The sequence below is a fragment of the Neovison vison genome, chromosome 1, assembly GCF_020171115.1.
Source record: "Neovison vison isolate M4711 chromosome 1, ASM_NN_V1, whole genome shotgun sequence".
Lineage (NCBI taxonomy): Eukaryota > Metazoa > Chordata > Mammalia > Carnivora > Mustelidae > Neogale > Neogale vison.
This window is the reverse complement of record NC_058091.1, coordinates 250664397-250683978: the sequence shown is the minus strand read 5'-3', so window position 1 is coordinate 250683978 and position 19582 is coordinate 250664397. Positions and strand designations below refer to the sequence as shown.

Sequence of the window (19582 nt, the reverse complement as noted above, 5' to 3'; positions counted from 1 at the left end):
AGCAGTGTCAGAAGGATACCCATTTCTTCTAACATTTTCTGATTTTGGTGTGTGAAAGGTGAAGCAGATTTCCTGTTGAACTGCTTCCAAGTGCAAAACCATCCCACATGAAGTCTACTTTTACGAGAATATCCCAGATAGGCATATTGTTGTTTCAAGAGCTTCTGAAAACATAGTATTACACCAGGAAATAGACCAGCAGTGCTTTCAGAAACAATCCAGATACATCCAAGAGTCATAAAAGTAATTTCACATTTAAATAAAATGAAATTGATTTTTGGTCCTCAAGGTGTGTCTGAGAAACAGAAACATTCACATAGGAGTTGGTTAAAATGTAGGCCTTGCCCAAAATATTGAATCAGAATCATATGTTTATAAAATATCTAGCTAATTAACATACACATTAAAGTTTGAGAAGCACAGGGTGCCTGGGTGGCTCAGTGATTAAGCATCTGCCTTTGGCTCAGGTCATGATCCCAGGGTCCTGGTATTGAATCCCACATCGGGGTCCTTGCTCAGCAGGACCTGCTTCTCCCTCTCCACCTGCCTGCTGCTCTCCCTGCTTGTGTACTCTCTCTGTCTGACAAATAAATAAATAAAATCTTTAAAAACAAAAAGTTTGAGAAGCACTAGAATAGAGAATGTCAGAGGACCTTATATACAGTGAATCAGTGTTGTTTCCAAGTATATATAAAATATATATACTTATTCCAAGTATATATAAAATATGAATTTGGTCATCATGAAAAATGTGTTTCTTACTGTGGGTCACCGTATGAAAAAATTGGAGAGAGAAATGTCAGCAAGATGGCCAATATGACCCTCCTCATTATGTGCCCACCATCAACAAAAATTTGGCATCAATCCATGGGAAGAAGTTACTGTGGGAGCTGTAGGGTACAGCACCATATCACGGAGGACCAGTGAAGAGTCTTACCCACCTGTGCATCAGGTAATAGGCAGACCTTGGCCCTGAATGTGGATTTTTAGGTGACCCATGAACTTGTATTAGCCCCACACAGCCATGGTCCAGGTGACTGACTTAGACAGTCACCCACAGATGAGAGAGTCCTTGGGAAATCCAGAAGAGTCCATTGGAGAAGTTCCAGCCTACTGTTATAGAGACATAGAGAAAAAAATATCTATATCTATATCTATATATAGATATATACTATCCATTATCAGTGACTACATATTTTTCTCAAGTGTGTGTGGATCATATGATAGGTCATAAAGCAAGTCTTGGCAAATTTAAGATTGAAATCATAGAAAATATCTTTTGCTATCACAGTGGTTTGAAACTAGAAATCAGTAACAGGAGGAAAACTAGAAAATTCACGTGTGTGGAAATCAAACAACACACTCCTGAACAACAAATGGGTCAAAGAAGAAATCAAAAGGGAAATTACAAAAAAAAAACTTGAAATGCAAAAATGGAAACACATCATACTAAATTTTATGGGAAGCAGCAAAAGCAGTTCTAAAGGGAAATTTATAGTGATAGATGCTTACTTACATTAAGAAAAAAGAAAAATTTTAATATAACTTTTCATCTCAAAGAACTGGAAAAAGGAACAAACTGAGCCCAAAGTTAATGGAAGAAAGGAAATGACAAATATCAGAGCAGAAATAAATAAAATAGAGATCAGAAAACAATAGAAAAGATCAGTGTAGCTAGGAGCTAGCTTTTCAAAAAGATAAAATTGACAAGCTTTTAGTTAGCATATTGTGGGAAAGAAAGAGAGAAGACTTAAATAAAATTAGAAATAAAATATATTACAACTGATACCACAGATATACAGAGGATTATAAGAGGGTACTATGAACAATTATATGCCAACAATTGGGATGGCCCAGAAAAAATGGATAAATTCCTAAAATGTACACCCTACCTAGATTAAATCATGAAGAAATAACCCCAAACACGCCAATACTCTGAAAGGAGAATGATTTAGTGATCAAAAGTTCCCTAAGAAAACCCAGGACTATCTGGTGAGTTCTTCTAAACATTTAAGCAAAACATCTCAAGAATTAATTCTTTTTTTTTTCCAATTTATTTATTTTCAGAAAAACAGTATTCATTATTTTTTCACCACACCCAGTGCTCCATGCAAGCTGTGCCCTCTATAATACCCACCACCTGGTACCCCAACCTCCCACCCCCCCGCCACTTCAAACCCCTCAGACTGTTTTTCAGAGTCCATAGTCTCTCATGATTCATCTCCCCTTCCAATTTACCCAAAAGCACATACCCTCCCCAATGTCCATAACCTTCCCCCCTTCTCCCAACCTCCCTCCCCCCAGCAACCCACAGTTTGTTTCGTGAGATTAAGAGTCACTTATGGTTTGTCTCCCTCCCTATCCCATCTTGTTTCATGGATTCTTCTCCTACCCACTTAAGCCCCCATGTTGCATCACTACTTCCTCATATCAGGGAGATCATATGATAGTTCTCTTTCTCCGCTTGACTTATTTCGCTAAGCATGATACGCTCTAGTTCCATCCATGTTGTCGCAAATGGCAAGATTTCGTTTCTTTTGATGGCTGCATAGTATTCCATTGTGTATATATACCACATCTTCTTGATCCATTCATCTGTTGATGGACATCTAGGTTCTTTCCATAGTTTGGCTATTGTGGACATTGCTGCTATAAACATTCAGGTGCACGTGCCCCTTTGGATCACTACGTTTGTATCTTTAGGGTAAATTCCCAGTAGTGCAATTGCTGGGTCATAGGGCAGTTCTATTTTCAACATTTTGAGGAACCTCCATGCTGTTTTCCAGAGTGGTTGCACCAGCTTGCATTCCCACCAACAGTGTAGGAGGGTTCCCCTTTCTCCGCATCCTCGCCAGCATCTGTCATTTCCTGACTTGTTGATTTTAGCCATTCTGACTGGTGTGAGGTGATATCTCATTGTGGTTTTGATTTGTATTTCCCTGATGCCGAGTGATATGGAGCACTTTTTCATGTGTCTGTTGGCCATCTGGATGTCTTCTTGGCAGAAACGTCTGTTCATGTCCTCTGCCCATTTCTTGATTGGATTATTTGTTCTTTGGGTGTTGAGTTTGTTAAGTTCTTTATAGATTTTGGACACTAGTCCTTTATCTGATTCTAATCCTTTTCAAATTCTTCCAAAAAAATTGAAGAGAATGAACACTCTCAAACTCCTTTTACAAGATCGGGATTACCCTGATACTAAAGCTAGATAAGGACAAGAATTCTATGGACCAATATCCCTGATGAATATAAATGCAAACATTCCCAATAAAATATTATGAAACCAAGTTCAGCAGCACATTAAAGGGACCATACACTGTGAGCAAGGGGGATTTATCATTGGGATACAAGGATGTTACAACATATGAAATTAATAAATGTGATCTCTCACATTAATAGAATGAAGATAAAAATCATTTGATAATCTCAGTAGATTCAGAAAAGGCATTTGACCATATGCAACATCCTTTCATGATAAAAATTCTCAACAAGTTTAGTGTAGAAGGAATGTATCTCAACCTGAAGACCATATATCACAAGCCCACGCTAAAATCATACTCAAAAGTGAAAGGTTCAAAGTTTTTCCTCCAAGATCAGGAATAAGAAAAGCGTGCTTACTCTTACCACTCCTACTAAACAGAACACTGGAAGTTCTAGCTAAAGTAGTTATGCAAGACAAAGAAATAAAAGACATCCAGTCAGAAAGTAATAAAATCATGTAATAAAGTTTGCAGATAAAATAACCTTATATTGAAAGTCCTTAAGACTCCACCAGAAAACTTAGAATTAATTAACAAATCAGTAAAGTTGCAGGATACAAAATCAACATATAAAAATCAGTTGTGTCTCTATACACTAATGATGAAATAGCTGGAAATGAAATGAAAAAATAATTGCCTTTACAACAACATTAAAAACAATAAAATACTTAAGAAAAAATTTAACCAAAGAAGTGAAAGATCAGTTCACTAAAAACTAAAGCTGTGATGAAGGATATTGAAGAAGATACAAGTAAATGTATGTTTGTGGATTGGAAGAATTAATACTGTTTAACTGTCCATACCACCCAAACTGTCTAGACTCAGTACAATCTGCACCAAAATTTTTATGAAATTTTTCAAAGAAATAGAAATAAATTCTAAAATTTGTATGGGAACTATAAAAGACCATGAAGAGTCAAAGCATTTTGAGAAAGAACCGAAGGCATACACTTACTGATTTTTTTTCAATCTATATTATGAAGTCATCAAAACAGTATAGTATTAGCATAAAAAGACACATAAACCAGTGGAACAGAAGAGACCAGAAATAAATCCATGAATATTTGGTTAACTTACATTTGACAAAGGAGCCAAGAAGTACTAAAAGGGGGGAAAGCACAGTCTGTTCAATAAATTGTGTTGGGAAAACTGGATAATCACACATAAGTGAATGAAATTGGACCCCCATAACAGACTACTCACAAAAATGAACTCAAAATGGATTAAAGTCTTGAACATAAGATCCAAAACCATAAAACTCCTAAAATAAAACATAGGGAAAAGACTCCTTGACATTGGTCTTGGCAATGATTTTTCTGATATGACACCAAAGTCAAAAGCAACAAAAACGAAAATAAGTGGGACTACATCAAACTAAAAATCTGCACAGCAAAAGGAACAGTCAACAAAATGAAAAGGCAACCCACAGAATGTGAGAAAATATTTCCAAACTTATATCTCATGAAGAGTTAATGTCCAAAATACATAAGGAACTTACATAGCTCACGAGCAAGCAAGAAACAAACAAACAAACAAACAAACAAAAAACAAAAAACAACAACAAAAAAAACCCAACCAAATAATCTCCTTAAGAATGAGGAGAGGACCTGAATAGACTTTTTTCTGAAGAAGACATACAAATGGCCAACAGATGTGAAAAGGTGCTCAACATCACTTAACATCAGGGAAATACAAATGCATTTCAAAACCACAATGAGCTACCACTTCACACCTGTCAGAATGGCTTTTATTATAAAGTTAAGACATAACACATGTTGGTGAGGATGTGGATGAGGGGCAGGTACACTATTCGTGGGACAGTAAATTGGTTTAGTCATTATGCAAATAGTAAGGAGTACCCTCAAAAGATTAAAAGTAGAGCTAGTGTATGATTGATCAAACTCATTTCTGGGTATACATCCAGATGAAGTGATATTGGGACTCTGATATCTACCCCCCCACATTCATTATAGCTTTAGTCGTCACAGTAACCAAGATATGGAACCAGCTTCAATGTCCTTTGAGAAATGAATGGATAAAGAATAAGTGGTATATATAGAAAATGGAATATTATTTAGCCACTAAGAAGGAGATCCTGGCAATTGCCACAACATGGATGGACCTAGAGTGTGTTAATGCTAAGGAAGTAAGTCAGAGAAAGACAAATACTGTATGATATCACTTAGATGTGGATTCTAATTAAGGTGAACTCATACAAACAGACAATAGAATGGTGGTTGCCAAGGACTAGGAGGTAAGGGAAGTGGCGATATGTGGTCAAAGGAAACAAACTTCCAGTTATAATATGAATAAGTTCTGGGGAACTAATGTACAGCATGGTGAGTATAGGTAACAATACTGTATTATATATTTAAAGGTTGCTGAAAGCAAATCTTAAATGTTCTCACCACAAAAAAGCAATGGTAATTATGTGACATGATGGATGTGTTAAATAACCCTACTGTGGTAATCATTTCACAATGTAAAAGTGTCTCAAATGATCAGGTTATATACCTTAAATTTGGACAGTTATAGGTTTTATAGCTCAATAAAGCTGAAAAGTAATTTTTAGAGATAATAGGCAAAGTTAAAAAAAAAAAGAAAACAAAAAAAATTGAAAAACACTAAGCTAAGGGAACTACACAGGTGGAATTTTAATCCCATTGTTCCCATCTCCCTAAGGATACCAAGATCCTTCACATCTGTGGAGACATCTTACATAAGGGGAGAGAGAAAAGTGCCCCTAACTTCTAATTCATGGTCAAGGGCTGCAGATACAGTTTTCCTGTTAATTGTCCTGGCTCTTCCCTTCTTCCCACCAATATCTTAAAAAGAGAGTAATTTTTAAAAAAAGATTTATTCATTTAAAAAATTTTTAAAAAGACTTTCTTTATTTATTTCAGAGAGAGAGAGAGATCACAAGCAGGCAGAGAGGCAGGCAGAGAGAGAAGGGGAGGCAGGTTCCCCGCTGAGCAGAGAGCCCGATTTGGGGCTCGATCCCAGGACTCTGAGATCATGACCCAAGCCGAACGAAGGCAGAGGCTTAACCCACTGAGCCACCCAGGCGCCCCCATTTTAGTTTATTTTTAAAGATTGTATTTATTTATTTTAAGAGAGATAGAGTGGGTGGATGGAGGAAAGAGGGAGAGGGACAAGCAGACTCTTTGCTGAGCCTAGAGCCCAACATGAGGCTAGATCCCATGACCCCAAGACCATGACCTGAGCCAATATTAGGTCTGATACTCAACTGACTGAGCCACCATTTATTCATTTTAGAGAGAGAGAGAGAGCACATGTGAGTGGGGAGAGGGACTGAGGGAGAGGAAGAGAGAGAATCCCAAGCAGACTCCCTGCTCAGGATGGAGCCTGACACAGGGCTTGATCCCACAACGCTGAAAACATGGCCTGAGCCAAAATCAAGAGTCAGCCACTTAGCCGACTGAACCAACCAGGAACCCCAGGAGAGTAATCTTTTTAAAAAGATAAGCAGGGGTCATCCTCCATAAAGAAGTGTAAAGAAAATCTAGGTCAACAGGAAGAGACGGAAGAGAGGGAGTCTGAGGGAACTCTCATCAGACCGGAACTCCACCTTGCTGTTTCTCCTCATCCTTTGGCTGAGATTTAGGATTAACGGTACAATCTATTTCCATCTGGCTTGTATTTGTACTGGGGAGAGGGGAATGAAGCTGTATATACCCAAGATCTAGGACTCCTGAGCAAAGGCTCGAAATCAACCCTACAAAGTCCGTTGAGGAGAAAGTAAGTAAACATAGCACACTGGCAAGAGTAGGAGAGCTGCAGGGGGCTATCAGGAGACTAGAAGAGGTAAATGTAGTTTAGAGGCAGGTGAAACAGTAGAGAGAGCATGGTGTTTGAAATCAGACCTGCTTTTGCCATTTACCAGCTAGGTGGGCATGAATAAGTTAACTGATTTTTCTGAGTCTTAATTTTCTGTAGAACAGCAATAATGATACATACTTCCTGTTGTTAGGATTGGGTGAAGTAAAAAATGTGTTGTGCTGTATTTATAAATTAATGCTCTGTAATGTGCCCTCTTCTTCTTTTTCTTTTCTTTTCTTTTTTAATGGGAAGGAAGTAAATTCTATGACCTCTATTCTATTGCTGTAACTGAGCAAGCTTTTAAATCATAGATTTAAAGACATGACTGAGAGCACTACAGAGCGGAAGTCAAGAGTATAAGAAGCTAATCTTGTCTGCTAAGAGGTAGAACTACTAGGCTGACTTGATTTCCTTTATGGGAAGTATTACCAGACGAATAAATTAAAGGCATGAGAATACATCCACAATTATAAGGTAATAAAAAAAATCATGTGAAGTCCTTGTGTATCTGATGAAGAAAGGGTCTGGATATAATAGAGTTGTAGTGTTTATAAGTGGTTGAATGACATACTACAAGATGAGAATAAATATAAACAGAGAACAGCATCTCTGTTAGAGTATGTCTTTGAATTTTACCTTCTTTCATATGTTTAATAGGTATTTGCTAAAGAGTATTGTGGCTTGTTGATCAAATTTCAAATTTCATGATTTTGAGCTGGCTAGCTAACATTCTAGGACAATAATTAACCCCACCAAGATCTCGAATTCTAAAGATTGACAGCATATAGAAAAATGGAATTTCAAAGGACAAAATGAATAGTCCCATAAAATTACTATGAAAGTCCCAACTAATTGTATAAATAATATTTTTAAAAGTCAGGCTTGATAGCAAATAGGAATCATATTGGAATTTTAGTAGATTATAGATTCCATGTTAACAGAATAGTATAGTTACCACCACCAGCACCAACAAAATCCCATAAAACCTTCTGTTAATAATGCTATAGAGTTCAGAATAAAGGTCAATAAAAGCCTTGCAGTAATCCAGGTTGTTCAAGGCTTGGTCTGAAATGCTTTCTGTGTTCATTCTGGATAGTGCACATGTATCATTTGAAGGTCTTTGGATGAAAGCAGCAAAAACCAATTCTATCGGGGCACCTGGGTGGCTCAGTGGGTTAAAGCCTTTGCCTTCAGCTCAGGTCATGGTCCCAGGATCCTGGGATTGAGCCCCATGTCGGGCTCTCTGCTCAGCAGGGAGCCTGCTTCCTCCTCTCTCTCTGCCCGCCTCTCTGCCTACTTGTGATCTCTATCTGTCAAATAAATAAATAAATAAAATCTTAAAAAAAAATTCTATCCAACTCAAGTAAAATAAGTAAAAACAGAAAAACACAGAAAACATATGGAAGATTTTTCTTTTTCTAAGAATAGCTCCAAAAAGTAAAGGAAAAGAACTTTCCTTTCTGGCTATGAAGGAGATGAGCCACAGAGGGTCCTGGAGAGGGAGCAGAGTCTCAGTAGACACCCTCTAGTTCACAGGCAAGCTGGGTGGGGAGGTGTAGAGTATACAGGGACTCCACAGGAAACTTCCAGGCTGCAGACAAGCTGTGGCTGAGATAGTAAAGAGGGAACTGGAATGCCGGTGTGGGCAGGAGTCTTTGGAGTGATGATTTGTGCCAAAGACCTTCAGGGCACTCGTTTCTTGGTTGAGAGGATTGGAAAATACTTAGATCGATTTAAAAACATTGATGAACCTCCTGCCAGACGGAGTGATCATGAGAAAATAATAATACAGATCAATATTCCACCATTAGTCATTGGGGATACGTAAATTAAAACCATAATGAAATACCACTGTATAGCCAGGAGAATGCTAAAATAAAAAGATTGATGGTACCAACTGTTGATGTAAAACAACTGTCCTACATTGCTGGTGTGAATGTAAGGTGATACATTTACTTTGGATAACTGTTATGTCATTATACCCTTTCTGTATAAACCAGTAATTCCACTGCTGTGAAATAAGGAAAAGGACATATGTCTGCAAAAGGACTTGTACAGCAGTATTCCTAGCAGCTTTATTCATAATGAGCCTAAACTCGAAACAACCCAAATGTCCATCAACATTTGGTGAATGGGCAAACAAATTGTGGTCTACCCATACAATGGAATGATGCTCAGCGATAAAAAGAAACAATCTGCTGATTTAATCAAGATTAGTGACTCTCAGAAACATTATGCTCAGTGAAGGAAGCCAGACACAAAGAAATACATATTATGTGATTCCATTCTAGAAACTCTAGAAAAGACCAAATTAATCTGTAGTTACAGAAAGCAGCTCAGGGGACAGGGATGATGTGGTGTGTGGGAAACTGACTTCAAAAAGGCACAAAGGAGCTTTTTGGCATAATGGAGTCATTCATTATCTTGACTGTGGCTCCATGCATGTACAGATTACTCAAAACTCATCAAGCCATACACTTAATATGAGCACAACACATTGAATGTAAATCATGTCTCAATATAGTTGATTAAAAAAAAAGAGGCAGTGGAGCAACCAGGTTTCCTAAAACATAAAGCAGGGTAGCTTTGGGGATTAAGTGACTTGAGCTCATGGCCAATCTTTAGAACCCTGTCATCTGGTCCATCAGTTCTAGATTTATTGGTCCTTGAGCTGTTCTGATCAAAGTTCACATTCCTGCAGAGAAGGTCTAAAGGGACCAGCTTCGGTCAGGTGCTGGCTCTTGAACCTGGAAAAGATGGACCTTTCCAACAGACCTTCTCATCCAGACTGAACTAAGTGTGGCAGGAGTGGTCTTCCAAGGAAAAATGGAGCAGCCCTTAGCCGGAAGAAGTGTCAATAATGTCTGGTAAACAAACAATCCAACAAACAAATGCACACTTCCCTTGGGAATTTCTAGGGGTGACCTAGGAGAATGGTGATCTATGTATGCTTATTCATGCCATTCATTCAAGTGTAATCTTGAGTATGGACTATTTGCAGATGCTGTTACTGACTGGAGACACATACGTATTTGAGATGTCTCCACAAAGAAAGAGTTCATATTCATGTAAGCAAGAGAAACCTGGTAGGAGATCGTCTGGCGTGAGTATGGCGCAAAACCCTTTTCTGGAGGGGTGGTGGGGGTGGGAGGTAACAGAATTCAGCTGACTATAAGAATTGTCCAGGAGTTTGAGGTTTGTGTGTGCTTCAGTTCGGAAGCGGGGAAATTCTTTGGTAGAGAAGAAGGTGGACAGTTGGAGAAGCAGATTGTAGAATTCATGTCTTGGCTAACCCACAAACGGAGAAAAACCTTTTCATTATTCTTTCTGTGATTTGTCTCCCGGGGCCTCCTTGGCTAGACGGCAGAGGGAGCCATTCCCCAAGAAATCTCCGCGCGAGGCCTGGTGGAGGGCCTGGAAAGATTCTCTGAAGGTCCCGGGAGTTCCCTTTGCCCCGCCTCTGTAAAGCAGGCTCCCTCACTTCTCCCCCCTCTCCCCGCGAGTTCCTCGCTCCACCTTCCCAACCACTTTGTTGCCGCGTTGCACACTGTCACCACTAGGTCATCCACCCCTTCTCCGTCCCACATTCGCTCTCGTTCCCTGGCACCACTGGGGACGTGCCGTCCATCCAGCTGGCCACTCCGGCGCTGTCCCCAGTACCCCAAGTCCTCAGAGAGGGTCTAGAACACTTCCCACGGACTTTGGCGCGGGGTGCTCACTAAAGGCGGGCGGGGGCACTCTCTCCACCACTCCTTGGTTCATTTCTCGCGGTGACCCCACGGTTTGCCAACTTCGTGACAGGACTATTTGCTGGAATCACTTCTGGGCGGTGGAAGCCGCTCGGGGCAGGGGCAACCTGCGATCGGGACTTGGGAGTTGGGCGGGTAGGATCCTGTCGGTGGCACTAGGGAGTGCGCGGCGCCAAGCTACACCCCCCTTCGGTCACTGCCCCGGTGGCAGCAGCTGCAGCAGCGGCAACTGCTCGCATCCCAGCCCCAGCTCGGGTTACTCCGCTCCTCCTCCAGCATCTCGGGCCAGACCAGGAAAACGTTGTTTAAGTTTGCAGCGAGTACTTTTCCCGTGCGCAAAACTAGGGGTCTGGAAACGCGCCGAGACTGGCCTTCTTTCCCGCGCGTGCACGTTGGAACCGGAACGGAGACCACCAGGTATCGCTTTTCTGGGACGCTACTTGGAGGCTAACTGCGCTGTTGGAACAAATTTTGCTTCTTGGCTGGCTGGCGTGGGGTTGAAAACCGAGCAGAAAGTGTTGTGCTACAAATCTCAGGATCCCAGGACCTGGGTAAGAGTTGAGCAAACTCAGTTCTGGCAGCCAGGGGACCTTGGCCGGACGCTGCCCGGTTTGTTATGGGTTGGGGGCATTTTTTTTTGCCTTCGTGTAGGACTCGGGGGCAGCGTGAGGTGGGGCGGGATGGGCTCAGACTGAGTTGTTTACGTTGTCTCAATGGTTTATTGTTACTGTTTATATTTGGTTTTGTTCTTTGGAGCCGTATAGAAACTTCCAGGAGTATTTTTCCCGGAGAGACACCTCTGTTACGCATTTTATTTTGCATTGCCTCCTCTGTGTTTGTTCTGTATTGATGGTGTCAAAGCTGGATGTAGGGAGGTGAGGAGAGTGGAATCAGACTGAGAATGAAAAGCAGTTTCAGCAGGACCCTTTCTTGACCAGCTTTACCTCTCTGGGATCTTAACTTCTTTTCCAAACTTTTCTTTTTCGAGGCAGTACTTGGTATTCACATTGTGCACAGACTTGGGATGCTCCCCCTTCCTGTGTTCTCAGGGTCCTTTAGGGGTATGGGGAGCAAGCCTGGTGATTTAGATGAGAAGGGTCTTTCCTGGTTGCAATGCCAGGCTCCTCAGGGAATGTTGGGAGGGGACATTCTTCATGCCATAGAAAGATCTGTCTTGTGTTAGTCCTTTAAATAACTTTGATCTAGGACTTTTAGCCCTGGCTTGAGAGAAAACTTTTGTCTCTCTAGTTCTTTCTGGAATTAAGGATGGTACCCTCAGTGCATGAAGTGCCCTCACTTATTTGATGTTTCTTTAGATAATAACATCATAGGAGGACCCAGATTCTTAGGGGAAATTTAAAGTTGGGGTTTTATTAGCCAAAAATTTCTTAGGCAGTGAAATCTGTACTGTTCCTAGGCAGAGGAGAATCACATTCCTTGCTGACTCTTCTTGCCTTTCTCCCTTATATCCTGGGTCTCACTTTGTATATGGTCTTCTCAACTAAAGATGATTCTTCATTCCTTATGGATGAAAAGATTAGCATCTGATCTTTTCTATACAGAAGTGCCATCTTCCTGACACTACTGCTCCAAAGGGTCCCATTGCAGAGGTGTTTTTTTTTTTTTTTTTTTTTTTTTCAGCTCTAAGATAAAAGAGTTTTGTAGAGGGTGAGCTTTGGGAGCAGGCAACCTGAGGTCAGCTTCAACCCTGCCACTTTCCAGTTGTGTGATTTGGGGCAAGTTACTTGATCTCTCTCTCTGCATCTGTAGAATCTGAATGATAATAATAATCCTTCTTATTGTTAGAATTGTGAAGAAGATTCAATGAGTCTATGCCCATAGAGTGCTAAAAGCCTGGCAGGTAGTTAGCTATTACTCTGATGAGGAAATAGCTAACATTATCAACCACTGCATCACTGTAATATAGCTAAGTGTTAGTTGTTATCTGTGTTGAGCTGAGCTTTGAAGGCTGTGCTCATGTGGGCTTCAGTCCCGCCAGGACAAGATGTGTTGCCAGATTTATCATACACATGATCTTTGTATTGCTTTCTGCTAGGACCCTTACAGAAGAAAGAAAGGTACATGCGTCAGGACTGGGGCTTTACAGAAGGGGTGATGGTTGGGTCCCAACAGGTGCTTGAGACAGGCTGGCAGGTGGGAAATCTACACTCACTTTACACCCTGCATACTGCCTTAGAAATGCCGTGCATTAATATACCTCATTTAACCTGTTTCTTAGAGGTCCATCATTAATTTGTTCAATAAATATTTATTAAGCATCTAGGGCATTTCAAGCACTGATCTAGGTACCATGTTATTTAAGTTTGTTGGCTTCATTTTTAAAATGCATAAGTATTTGCCTTTTGTCTCCCCTTCCCCCCACCCCAAGCATTTGAGGGCATCATGTGACACTAGCTCTTCATGAATTAAATCCCAAATACTTTTTAGCTATAATGATTTCAAGATTTGTTAAAATGAGGAGAACATACCACTGAGGAATTGAACAAAATATTCAGTATAACCTCCAGCCCAATTGCTTCTCCCATCAGCTTCATCATATGTAAATTTGTGGGGAGGGAGGTGGAAAGAGCTGGATAGTCTCCAGGGTTCCTTCTATCTCTAACAATCCTTAGATTAATTGCCTTATTTCATCAGTTATTGCTTTTTAACCTTTTTTTCTTTTAACATTTGTCTTAGGTATATAAATTCTGTCACTCCCATCATTGCGTATTAATCAAGTGGGTAATGGCACAGATAATAAAAAGAAAGAGAAGTATTTAGTTCTGCTTGTATTTCATTAGTAATTTTTAGCTTTCATTAAACTGTGAGAAATTGCCAAAATTTGACCGTTTTTGACCTACAGAAAATGGCGATTTCATACAGTTCAATTTAGTATAAACCCTGGCCCCTTCCACTTTGATTCAGATCCAGGAAGTCTTGGGGGATATGGGAAATTGTGCGGTATTGCAAGTCCCCTATTGCAAACCCAAGTCACAGGCTCTTGTAGTAGCACTGAATCTACCTTCCTTGTGATTGTCTGCTTGGTCTAATAGCATCTTTCTAAGATACAAGTCTCATCATGTCTTCACCTTGTTTAAACATCTTTGGCAGCTCTCCAGATGGTGACCAACAGTGTCATCGGGTACTTACTGAAAATGCAGATTCCAAGGGTCCACCTGAGATGCAAGGGCCAGATATCTGCACTGAAGCAGATCCCTAACTGAATCTGATGGAGATCACAATTGGCCTAACACTGTAAAACCTAACCTCTTTATCATGATGCACAAGACCATAGCACATCTTCTCTGGGTTGTTTCTTCTACTTTCTTCTTCCTCTGGCCTCCAGGTAATCTTGATCTGGTTCCTTTTCCTAAAAGCATGCATTGCCTGCCTTTACTTCTTATGTGTGTGCTATTTTCTCTGCCAGAGATGTCTTTGCTCCTCTTTTCAGTCCAATCAACTTCCTACCGATTTATCCTCCAAGACATGTTCAAAGAAGACCCACCCTGTGAAGCTTTTTGCAATTCTCTCTGATATCTCTTGTGATTGCTACTCTACTTTGCAGATGGCTTTCATTTGACATCTATTATATTATGTCAGCTGTATTTATGATCTGGATGTTTGGGCAACTGATTGGTGAATTTACCATTCCTTATTTTAAGCCTTCATCTGCATGGCTGGCACATCATAGTTATATGATAATGCCTAAAGAATGGCGGGGAAGATGGAATGAATGAACACTAGTTGACTTTCCCTAGCACACGAAGTGTTTGGGATGGTCTGGATATGTGAATTCAGGGCTGTGGAAAAGCCAGTCAAGAATTTACAATTTGGGGGGCGCCTGGGTGGCTCAGTGGGTTAGGCCGCTGCCTTCGGCTCAGGTCATGATCTCAGAGTCCTGGGATCGAGCCCCGCATCAGGCTCTCTGCTCAGCAGGGAGCCTGCTTCCCTCTCTCTCTCTCTGCCTGCCTCTCTGCCTACTTGTGATTTCTCTCTGTCAAATAAATAAATAAAATCTTAAAAAAAAAAAAGAATTTACAATTTGGCTAGACATAGTGTGCAAAGTTAGTAAGAGAGCTAAATGGGCAAGATAGATTATCCTAAGACTTATGAAACACTATGTGCCACTGAATTAATGTTACATGTTCAACACTATGTCAGCACTATAATCCAAGAGCTGATTTTATTATACCTTTGGGATGGCTCTGGTTATGTATAACAGTGTTGGGGCACCGGGATGGAAGTGCCAATGCCAATAAAATAAAGAACTTTTGCCCTGTGCTTGTCAATTTATACATTCTTTTGTCTTTGTTTTTATATTTGATCATAAACGTGGTGACTGGCTTAGTACTGTTTTTCCTACTTTAGTATAGGGTGCACTCTTTTTTTTTTTTTTAAGATTTTATTTATTTATTTGACAGACAGAGATCACAGGTAGGCGGAGAGGCAGGCAGAGAGAGAGGAAGGGAAGCAGGCTCCCTGCTGAGCAGAGAGCCTGATGCGGGGCTCGCTCGATGTGGGGCTCGATCCCAGGACCCTGGGATCATGACCTGAGCCAAAGGCAGAGGCTTTAACCCACTGAGCCACCCAGGCATCCCTAGGGTGCACTCTCAAAAACGGTCCAGATATTGATGGTGCAAAACCCTACATTTTATAAGGGATGCTGGCCCTATGAGCTACATATATTACCAAATATCTCATTCTACCTAGTCATTTATACTCTGCATTCAGTGTTCACGCCTTTCTTTAATTTTTCTTTCTTTGAACTCTTTGTAATTTTGGTGATTTCCTTCTCATTTGAACAACAGTTGATCTGTTTAAATTCAATTAATGTCTTGATTCAGATGAAATATTTGCCATTTTTGGCATGCCTAATAACCTGCGTTTTTGTCTCACATTAAGTTTTACAAAAGCCAGAACTTCTCTTTGTAACTTGAGGCTTTTAGTTGTTTCATTTCCCACTCATTTTTGTGATAATAGAAATAATTTCAATGAGTGAATAAACATCACGGGGTAATGACAATGATGGTCATGTTGCAAAAGTTAAACTTTTAGCTCATAGACAGCTTCACCATAAAATAAACCATGGAAAGTATTCATTCATAGGCTGATTTATGAAAGTTCCAGTGACGTAAGGCAGGGAGTTAGCAGCATCAGCACACGGAGTATCAACATCCAGATTGTTTGGACTTCAGATAAAGCAATAGTAAGAACTGCCCATGCTCTTTATTTCTCAAGGAAGTATAACTAGTATTCTGTATTCAAAATTAGCTTAATTTTAAGAATGAACTAAAATTCATTAGCTGTTGTTGATGTGTCTTCTTTTTCCATTCTGTTTCCAAAGTGAACTTTTTCTACCTGAGTTTAAGCTTGCAGCTGAGTGTACTTCTGTAAGTACATTTGGTCTGAATCATTCATTCGATCTGAATTTCCCAAGGTTTTGTATTTATCTCTAGTCTCTACTTTCTTCACAATTTAAGATGATTTTTCACGGTGGCCTTTCTAACTCTTTTAAAAACGGTTATTGCAGAAGATTAATTTATAGCACTTGATCAGAAGATTTCTCATATGATGGGGGAGAAAATAAGTAGAAACCGGTGTTGTTTCACTTTATACAACTTTATTTGCAAAATTCTGGCTCATCATAAGGATGTCATTTGATAATGTGTACTCTGCCATTAGCTAGTCTGGAAAGTGTGAATGTGATTATGTATCCTGCTGTAATGGAGCTTCATGTCTAGTGATTTCCTCTCTTGTTTCGTTTCTCATGGCTTATGCTCTTAGATAAAGAAACTATGTAAAGCATTTTAACCACCTCAATTTCCTACTTAGAGGGCAATAAATCGTACTCTTCCCCTCACTTCCAAAACAAAGAAAACAATATTTCAGTATGGGAAACCTCATCTTGATAGGTGCATGTGCAGGATATTAGCATCTGTTGAAAACATCATCTTTGAGAGCAAGGAGGCCCCATCCTAGAGGCTGACTGAGTGCCTTGTCATGAACATCCTGGCTGGTCTGGATGAGTGGAACAGATCTCGTTTGTCTCAGACCTCACCACACGTGATCATCCCACGATGTATCTTTAAATACCTTCCGGTGAAGACTTGCTTGTCTTCTTTAACAAAAAAATTTTGCAGGGGGCACCTGAGCAGCTCAGTGGGTTGGGCCTCTGCCTTCAGCTTGGGTCATGATCTCAGGGGTCTGGAATCAAGCCAAGCATCAGGCTCTCTACTCAGTGGGGAGCCTCCTTCCTCCTCTCTCTCTCTGCCTACTTGTGATCTCTATCTGTCAAATAAATAAATAAAATCTTAAAAAAAAATTATTTTTGATGGCAAGTTGAAAACCAAAACACAAATTTACCTTTTTCCTTTAGGAGCAAAACAGAAGTATAAACTCTTTGTTTTGGGCCCAGGGGGTCCAATTCTGCAATGAAAATGAGGAATTTAAAATATCTACTTCCACTGGTAGCTTCAGAAGGGTACTTTATGTTTTTGGACAAAGAATTAATGACAAGCTGTGACTTTGGTGTCTTTTAAAAAAAGAAATGGGTTTGAGTTTTATTTTTGCCCATCCATTATGTATTAGGTGTATAGGGCATAGGAATGATTGTTATATGGAATTACCAAGATTCTTGCCTTAAAAATAAACAAAGATAAAAATAATACAACTGACTGGGTAAGGCTGGGTGTAGTAAGGGCCAGTGGGCGGTTCTGAGAGCTTCTTTGAAAGTTCATTTGGGAGAGAGCGAGGGCTCGTCGTGCTCAACAAAGGTTTCCTGGCGTGGTGGGGCGTCAAAGAGAGAGGATTTGGGTTATGGAGAATTTTAGACAAGGAAATGAGCTCAGCAAACATGTGGCTGCAGACATTCACAAGACATTTTCAAGCAATAGTGGCGAAACCATTCCATAGGAGTGGTGAGGTAACATTTGAGAATCATTTCGTGGTAACTACACAGGGGTTCTAGGTCAAGATTCTGCCTGCTCCCATGGCACAAGGTACACAAGAGGAGCCCCTCAGGTTACGATGCCACAGTTTCATTACATAAAGCAGATGTGCTTTAGGGCATCTCTGGGATTCATTTAAAAATGGAGCCCTGTTCCATGAGAAGCTACAAAATGAGGAAATGGCTAATTCACTTAACAACTCTGGGGCTTCTTGGGGTGGAGGGTGGGGTCAGGGATGTGGTTTTTCTAGCATCACCTGGATCTGAATTCATACTTTCCCTTAAGATCTTCGGTTTAGTGATTATCTTGCCCTACTCCTGTACTATCTCTTTTCACGTGAAGTTGTCCACAGAAATCCAGATATCACTTCTCTCTCTCACTTTATAAAATATCATCCAACGTGTAGCTCGGAGTGGCTGACCTTTAAGGCTTGGGACTGTGAAGGAGGTTCACATCTTAAAACTTAAAGCCATTAATCCATTTAAATTATTAATTATTGTTATAACTATTATATGTTACCTATAACCATTTCATATACCTTAATTGGTTACTATTTAGTAATTAAATTATTTAAAATGAAAAATACAAAACCCCTATGTCTGTCTGTACCATCCAGGGAGCTTTCTTCCTGTCCATCTTTTTCCTAAACGCTCCAGCCTCTGCTAGATTACTTCTGAGTCTTCCTGCAACTTTTGCTGCCCCTCCCTCTTTGTTCTTGTTGCTGGTCCTCCTCTCAAATTCCTATTCTCTTTTGACCAGCGATTTTTTTTTTTTTTAAATTTCCAGTCTCATTTTCCACGTTCTTCCGTGCTGTGATCATTCTGATCCTTCTCACCCATCTTCTCCTCATGTTTCCCCCACCCTAAAATCTGGTACACATGCTATCAGCTCTCTCCCATCTTCTCTGCCTTTCTTGAGCAGAGAGACATGCACACTCAGCCACGAGTGAGGTTAGCAAGGCCTCTGTGCAGCCTGTTTTCAAACAGAGGCCTGAGACTCACCAGCAAATACTGGCTCGCCTATCAGGATTTGGACTTGGTAGATGTGTTGCGGGGACCCGGGAGGTGTATTTTCGACAAGATATTCTGAAGCAGGTGGTCCATGGACGCTCTGAAATCTCTTTTAGGGCCCTGTTCCTCCGTTCAGCAGGCCCCAGTCTTTTTCCTTTTTCTTTCTTCTTGTAAAATATTTTAGTGACTTGGTCAGAGGGGGTCAGGGAGAATAGCTGGTCTGTGAGAACCCGTGCCTCTCCCTCTCTGCTTGCAGGACAATGGCTGTAACATAACGCCGTTCATGTGACAGCCAGAGAAAGGGGCCCATTGTTCTGTGGTTGGCTGATGCTACATTCAGCTCTGGCCAGCCATCCAACTGAGCTTGGTAGCCCCAAGGAAACAGACACACTTGAATTGGAGAGACAAAGAAAGGAGGTCAAGGCCTTTCACAGTTAAACTACTTGCAGCAATGTGTCCGAGGTAGGATTTGGGAAGGAAGAAAGTAATTCTGTGGAAGCACCATTAATCTGGCTTGGGAGCGTGAGACATGGCGTTAGGGGAACAAGTCTGTTAGAACTCCCAGTTGATCTTTGGCCAATGAGGTATTGTTTCCGAGTACTTTCCACTGGCTTACTGCAGGGCTTTATTATTGATTTGAAAAAATAAAAAAGACCTCTCTGTTCATGGGAAGGCACGTTTTCACTGCCTGTTCTCCCCAGGTTCATCAAAGACAGGTGTTTGGTCTGAAAGTATAAGGCCTATGACCTCATAGAATGATTCTTTGTTCCAGGGTA

General features: G+C 40.6%; 1 protein-coding gene across 5 annotated transcripts in view; it reads left to right on the top strand.

The window, feature by feature from the left end:
- The window catches only part of MEGF10 (multiple EGF like domains 10), a 343784-nt gene that overhangs the window by 168199 nt on the left and 156003 nt on the right, over positions 1–19582 (top strand). The window contains exon 1 of one of the 5 annotated variants that reach the window (XM_044228454.1): positions 11001–11400. The exons of 3 other annotated variants lie outside the window; for them this stretch is intronic. The gene's annotated coding sequence lies outside the window, so the exon portion shown is untranslated. Of the gene's footprint in view, positions 1–11000; positions 11401–19582 lie in introns of those variants that run through there. One more of the 5 variants, XM_044228433.1, reaches the window with a different exon arrangement.